Raw genomic sequence first — 7,315 nt, forward strand, 5'->3', positions numbered from 1 at the left:
CTATTACAATAGTGCTCTCTGCAGCCTCTTTATAAGACATTTAAACAGATTTAAGAACAGAGGTATTGTTGTTGGTTGGTCTTGGTCTTGCCCCCCCCCCCCCACCCAGCTCCCAAATAAATCACACGCAGAGGCTTTTCTTAATTATGAATGCCTGACCTTAGCTTGCTTAGTTTCTAGCAGCTTTCCTTAACTTGAATTGTGCTGACTATCTTATCCCATGGCTGGCTGTGTAGCTGGGTAGCTGGGTAGCTGGTCTCTGAATCCTCCTCTCTGGCTACTAGATCTCTCTCTCCTCCAGTTTTTCCTTCTATATATTCTCTGCCTGCAGCTCCGCCTATCCTTTCTCCTGCCTTGCTATTGGCCAGTTTTTATAGATCAACAGGTGTTTTACACAGCCAGTAATAATGGATAAATCACAGAGTCTATTTAATGATCCAAGGAATTTATTTGGGGGTAAACTCACAACCACAGAAGAGTTATTGTAGGTTCCGGGAAGCTGACCTATGTCCCATGCTGAACAGCTTGGTCCAAGATCTCAGCATCCAGAGCCAAGAGGTAGCCAAGAGGCCCAGCGTGCCTGCATCCCAGGTCTTAAGGGTCCCGTGGCCATGCTCCAGAGGCAGTACCTCATGGTCACGGGCAGAGTAAGCAGCTATCTAGCTACCTCACTAGGGGTGGTGCTTCAGGGCATGGCTCAAACAGCTACCCACAACACAGTTAACACAGCTTCACAGAGTTAAACAAATGCAACATAAACAAAAGTAATACACCTTAAAATATTCTACGACACAGGGGTGTCTAGGGTTTCTATTGCTGTGAAGAGACACCATGACCACAGCAGCTCTTTTTTTTTTTTTTTTTTTTTTTTTTTTTTTTGGTTTTTTGAGACAGGGTTTCTTTGTGTAGCTTTGCGCCTTTCTTGGAACTCACTTGGTAGCCAGGCTGGCCTAGAACTCACAGAGATCCGCCTGCCTCTGCCTCCCGAGTGCTCGGATTAAAGGCATGCGCCACCACCGCCCGGCCCCCACATCAGCTCTTATAAAGAAAAACATTTAATTGGGGCTGGCTTACAGTTTCAGAGATTTAGTCCATTATCAACATGCCGAGAAGCATGGCAGCATGCAGGCAGACATGGTGCTGGAGAAGGAGCTGAGAGTTCCACATCTGGATGTGCAGGCAGCAGAAGGAGACTGTGTGCCAACTGGGCTGAGTTTGATCATATAAGACCTCAAAGCCCACCCCCCAGTAACACACTTCTTCCAACAGGGCCACACCTCCTAATAGTACCACTCCCTATGGACCTAGTGTTCAAACACAGGAGTCTACAGGGCCATTCATATTCAAACCACCACACGGGGTTAGTAGAAAGAGAGGCACTTAGGGCAAAGGGCAGAGCCACAGTGGTCTTCACAATAGTTGGTTCCAGAGTCATGCCAGGCAGGATTACATTTGATTCCCCCCCCCCCCCCCGGAGCTGAGGACCGAACCCAGGGCCTTGTGCTTACTAGGCAAGCGCTCTACCTCTGAGCTAAATCCCCAACCCTACACTTGATTACATAAAACACTAGACATAGGAAAGCCAGAAGTTAGGATGCATTACTGTGAATTAGCTTATAGTATTTTTAAAACGATTGATTGATTGTGTATGTTTTCTCATGTATCTCTGCACATGCATGAGGAGGTCAGGGGTCAACTTGAAGGAGTTGATTCTCTGCTTCCACCATGTCAGTCCAGGTGATGGAACTCAGGTCAGCATGATATGATATGATATAATATGATATGATATAATATGTTTTGTGTGTGGGATTCCCAGAAAAAAATTCTGAGAGGAGTGAGGCCCTACCTGAGGTCATACACTGGCCTTAAGCCAGGTTTATTGCTATTTTACATTCATATCTGAAGTTATTTCTATATAGAAGAAATGTTATGTGGTGGTAACCCTCATACTAAATATTGTTAACCTGGATGGAATTCTTTTTTTATTTTTTTCTGAGTCAGGGTTTCTCTGTGTAGCCCTGGCTGTCCTAGAACTCATTCTATAGACCAGGCTGGCCTTGGACTCTGCCTCCCAAGTGCTAGGATTAAAGGCATGCCCCAAGACCACCTGGATAGAGTTCTTTCTCTTTTTAATATTAAAAATTGTGTTTAATTGTGTTTGGGTAGTTATGTGCATCTGAGTGCAAGTGCCCATAGAAGCCAGAGGCATCAGGCTCCTGGAGCTCAAATTACAGGCAGTTCTGAGCCACCCAATAATGGTCCTCTTGCAAGAGCAGTACAGGATCTTAACCACTGAAACTCTCTTCTGGGCTAGAATTATTTTTAAAGGTTTATTTTTATCCTATGTGTATGAGTAGGTACCTGCTAGAATGTATGTGCACCATATGCATGTAATGTCCCTGGAAGCCAGAAGAGGGCACTGGATCCCCTGGAACCAGAATAATGGTTGTTGGCTGTCATATGGGTACTGAGAACCGAATTTGTGTTCTGTGCAAGAGCAATAAGTGACCACTTAGCCATTTCTCCCGCCCTGGGCTGGATTTTACTGATTTAGTTAGTTATTTATCTACTTATGTGTAGCATGAATTGTTAAAAGGTCTTGTTAATAAAAACAAACCCAGAGCCAGGTATTGGGATGAATGCTGGAAGATCAGAGAAGCAGAACAAGCCACAGCTTCCTCACTTTGCCAGTTCCTCAGCTGATCCTGTTTCCGCAGACTGGAAGCTTCTGAGTCCTCATCCAAATGGATCTCAGCTGAACTGCTGCTCAAAAGCCTAACAGCTTAACCAGCAAGTTCCTGGTTTTCACGCCTCATATACACACCTCCGTTTTCTCTCCTTTCTTTTTCTTCCTGTCTCCTCCTTTCCTATCTTTCTATTCATCTATTATAATAAACTCTCCACATGGATGCAGCGCCTGGGTGTGAATGACTTTCCACGCCTCCCCCCCCCCCCCCCATCTGCCCAGCATGTTTTCCCTCAGGAGTGGGATGCCCTGGCCCAGCCAGCTGGGTCTCCCACTCATGCAAATTCATAACAGCTATGGAGTCTTGGCTGGCCTGGAACTCACAGAGATTCATCTGCCTCTGCTGGGATTAAAGGCCTATCTCATTCCATATTGAGAGAGAGAGAGAGAGAGAGAGAGAGAGAGAGAGAGAGAGAGAAGAGAGAATTATGACAAACGTTTTGGCTTTAGCAGTGTGGTGGCTCAATCCCAGTTCTCCGGAGGCTGATGCAGGAAGATTAATGTGAATTTGATCCTAGTCTGGTTTCAGTATGAGACTGTATAAACAAACAAACAAACAAACAAAACAAAACAAACAAAAAAAAAAAAACAAATAAAAACCCACACCCAACAGTAACAACAAACCCACTCTCCATTCCACAGGAGGACTGAAGTCAGTGTGGCCTGTATTGAGGCAAAAGAAGGGTTTTGCACCCCAGTTCCTCATTCTCAAGGCAACACAGCTGATCTGAATCTGGCCCTAAGAGGGGACCAGCTCTGTCCTTGGCACCTTCGTTCAGGCAGGGCAGTTCCTGGGGAGGGACTGGCTGTGAGCGACCGTCAGTCCCCAAGGGAAACCCGTGCTGGAGGTCACAGGGTCTACCAAGATTCAAGCCAGCTCTGGTCTACACCAGCTGGGCGACCTTGACCTCGTTCTGATCCTTATTTAGCGTGCATTTCCGTTTCCTTCTCTGTAAACAAGGCTGGAATGAGGATTAAATGAAACTTTGTTCCTGGAGGGGTTGGAGGCTCACCACACCCTGACCTGGGTTGGCTTCCCTCCCGGGAACAGCTGTTAAGCGCTTGGTCTGGGGCCCTGGTGTGGCTGGTCTCCCACTTCCTGCTCTTGGGGTGGTTGGACTTGGCTCTCCTGGCTCCTCTCCAGCTCTGGGGACAGGAATCTGAACCCATAGTGGGCTGACTTGCCCTCCCTTCTCTTCCTTGTGGGAGCCCTGTCAGGTTGGGGGCAGGGAGCAGGGAGGGAGTCTCTGGTTCCTGGATTTGCCATCCTCGATTGCTTGTCCATCACTGAATTCAGCCTGAGGCAGGCTGTGGTGGCTCACACCTTTAGTCCCAGCACTGGGGAGGCAGAGGCAGGCAGATCCCTGTGAGTTTGAGGCCAGCCTGGGCTATGGAGCAAGTTCCAGGACAGTCTGGGGCACACAAAGAAACCCTGGCTCAAAAAAACAAACAAACAAACAACAAAAAAAAGAATTCAGCCCGAAATGTCATCTTAGGATCTGGCCATTTGCTTTTGTCCTCTATGAGGGGATGGGGCGGAAGAGCCACAGCGGAATCCAAGCATTTCTGGGTCCCCTACATCTCATCTGAAAAGCTGAAAAGACAGGATAGGGGCATGGGAAGTGTGTCTGAGGACCCCTTGGGCACAGGAGAACCTGTGTGAATTGGGCTTCTTTGAGCAGACAACTTAGCAGACAGTGCCTTTGTATAAGCTAGCAAAGTTTATAGTCCTTCCTGGGAGCTTGAGGTTCAGGGTCCTGCCTGTCGGACCCCATCTGCGGTCTTGGAAGAAGGTTCGACTTACTGTCCCAGGTTCAAGAGGCTCCTTATCCCACCAGGCTTCTCAGTACTCTTTGGATTCTGGTTTGTGTGCCAGCTCATCATCTACTTAGAGCTCATCTTTCTCCAAATCCAACATCTTTCTTTCCTTCGGCCTTCCAGCCTTACATATAGCTTTCTTCGATAGCATTCATAAGATCCTAGAGTAGCCAGGGGTCTAGAGAGAAAACCAATGGCTGTTGAGGTATAGGACAGTGAAGTCTGTTTCCTTAGGGACAGACTCCTAGACACAGAGGCACCCCAACCAGCTTTTGCAATCTGGTGTCTGTCCAGCTAGTCTCCTTTACTTTGCTAGAGTGCATGCCTGGCAGTTCATCTCCCACGGACATGGAAATGGATGGCAACAACAGCCTACCCATAAGATGGCACTGGGTGTTGGGTAGGGCAGAGGTTGGACCTCTGGATTTAGTCAGACTTGTTCTACCCACCCGGGGGCTATCTTCATGGCTTCTCCTGGAAGACTGTCTATCACCACAGCAGATCTGCATTCCATCACAGTCACACATGTCATACACTCCAGGGGGTGGAGGAAGGGGATGAAGTATTCCCTGCAGTGATGCAGGGTGACTTCAACGTTAGTTCAAGGGAGAAGTGACAATTATATTCTAGAGTCAGTGGATGTGTGTTCGAGTCTTGGATCACTTATGGGACCTCAAAGAGTTATTCTCCATGCCCTAGTTTTCTTGTCTATTAAACAAGATGGTGTTAAACTTTGAGGGTTGTTTTAAGGATTAAACGAGCAAACACATAATCAAAATCAATAATGCTAGCTATTACAGTGACGGCCCAGAGGTCCCAGTGGGCAAACACATTTGTCAGATTTCCATAAACTCAGTGTTTGAAATTCCCAGCAATACGTTGTAACTGGTCTAAAGAGAACCACATTGGGAGAGCCTAGCTTTCATCTATGGGGATGATCCTTGCTGTAAGGCAACCTTCCAGACTTCCCAGGGCTTCCAGGCAGCCTGGTTGCCTGTCTTGCCCTGCTCAGAACTCTTCTGATAGGCCATAAAGGAAGCACTGTGAACAGAAGCCTTCTCCCTGTCAGCAGCCTCAAAGAACACATCCCATATCCCCAGCATCCTCATCCCTCACTGAGTCATTAGGGTTCTGGCGACAGCCAAAGCCTCCAAGACTTTGTATTGCCAGCCTGACCTCGGTTTAGGGTAATGAGTTCTAGGAGCGGGCCACCCATGGGGACACATCCCTTCATTACTCCCCTGACAACTCGCTGGAACTTTGGGCAGAGTATTTAAGTGGTTCTAGCTCAGGATGGTAAGTGAGCTCATGAAGCCTGAACCAAGACACTGGCTCCTTACTAACAGATGTTTCTCCATTTCGGCCTGTATCTGTCCAGATCGAATAAGTCTTGAGACACATGCCTGCATTCTCCCTCCCTCCCTCTCTCCTTCTCTCCCTCTCTCTCCCTCTCTCTTCCTCTCCCCCTCTCCCACTCTGTAGCGGTAACGCCTGCATTACCGATACCCGTTCACCATGTCCAAGCGAAGGGCTGCGGATTAAAAAATAGAGACAAGAGACAGCGAGTCATTCGTACAATTGGATGTCGAATGCGTTATTGAAAGAGGAAGAAACCTTAAATACAGGCTTACAGCACAAATGGAGAACCCCGAGGCAGAAGTTCGCTATCAATGGTCTACATTCCAGACCCAATGTTCTACATTCTTGCATCTAAGTAGTTAACGCCCAAAATGCAGGATACACAAACAAGGAACTTCCCTTAAGCATTCAGAAGGGTGGATACCGGCAGGGAATCTGAATAGGGGACATCTGATCAAGGTCAGCAAGCAAGGCCGCAGCCACTCACAGTCGGGGGCCAGGGCCCATGGCGCCCACACCACTCTGGGTTTTATGGAGCCCAGACAGGCCTTGAACCACTATGTAGCCAAGGTGACATTGTATTGATCCTCCCAACTCCACTTCCTGAGTGCTGGAGTTACAAGTGACAGGCCCAGTTAACACAGCACTGAGGACTGAACCCATGGCTTCATGCATGTTAAACAAGCTCTCTGCCAACTGAGCTACATCCCCAGCCCCGAATCGTGCTCACCTCCCAGTCTTCTCATGTCTGCCACCCCTCCCCTGTGACCTCCCTCCTCCAAAGAAAAAGGAAAAAGAAAAGAAAGAAACCGTGTACTCACTGGAGTATGATCAAATTCCTAGTGGCCAGCCTCCCAAGGAAGGATGAGTCTTTTTCTATCTGCATCCATGCCAGAAGCCATCAAATGGGGAGAGCCTGAGAGGGTCCAGGCCAGCTCTCTGGAGCCCTAAGACACTAGCATGACTTCAAGCAGCAGCCCAGAACACAGACACCCTCATGTGCTTTGGTAGTAACACAGGCTGTGGACATCAACATGGTCTTTGGCCATATCAGGACCACTGACCCACTCATGGCCCTCATTGACTGCACAGGTCATGGGTCTCAACATGACCTCAGGTGGCTACACATGCTACTCACATCAGGATGGCCCCCCAAGGCAGCAAAGCCTGAGGATATCACTAAGCCTGGCGTTTTGCTGCCTGGGATGCCAGCCTCCAGCAAAGGGCTCAAAGGGAATCCAGGGAGTCTGTGTGAATTGTGACTTTTCTATCTGAGGGGGTAAGGAAAAAGACACTCACACACTTCCTTGATGGTTTCCTTCAGAACTTTTCTTTATTCTTTTGTATTCTCCATTCTCTAATCTTATCTCTATCCAGAAATATCCCTTCTGT

This window comes from Peromyscus leucopus, chromosome 3 (assembly GCF_004664715.2).
Source record: "Peromyscus leucopus breed LL Stock chromosome 3, UCI_PerLeu_2.1, whole genome shotgun sequence".
NCBI lineage: Eukaryota > Metazoa > Chordata > Mammalia > Rodentia > Cricetidae > Peromyscus > Peromyscus leucopus.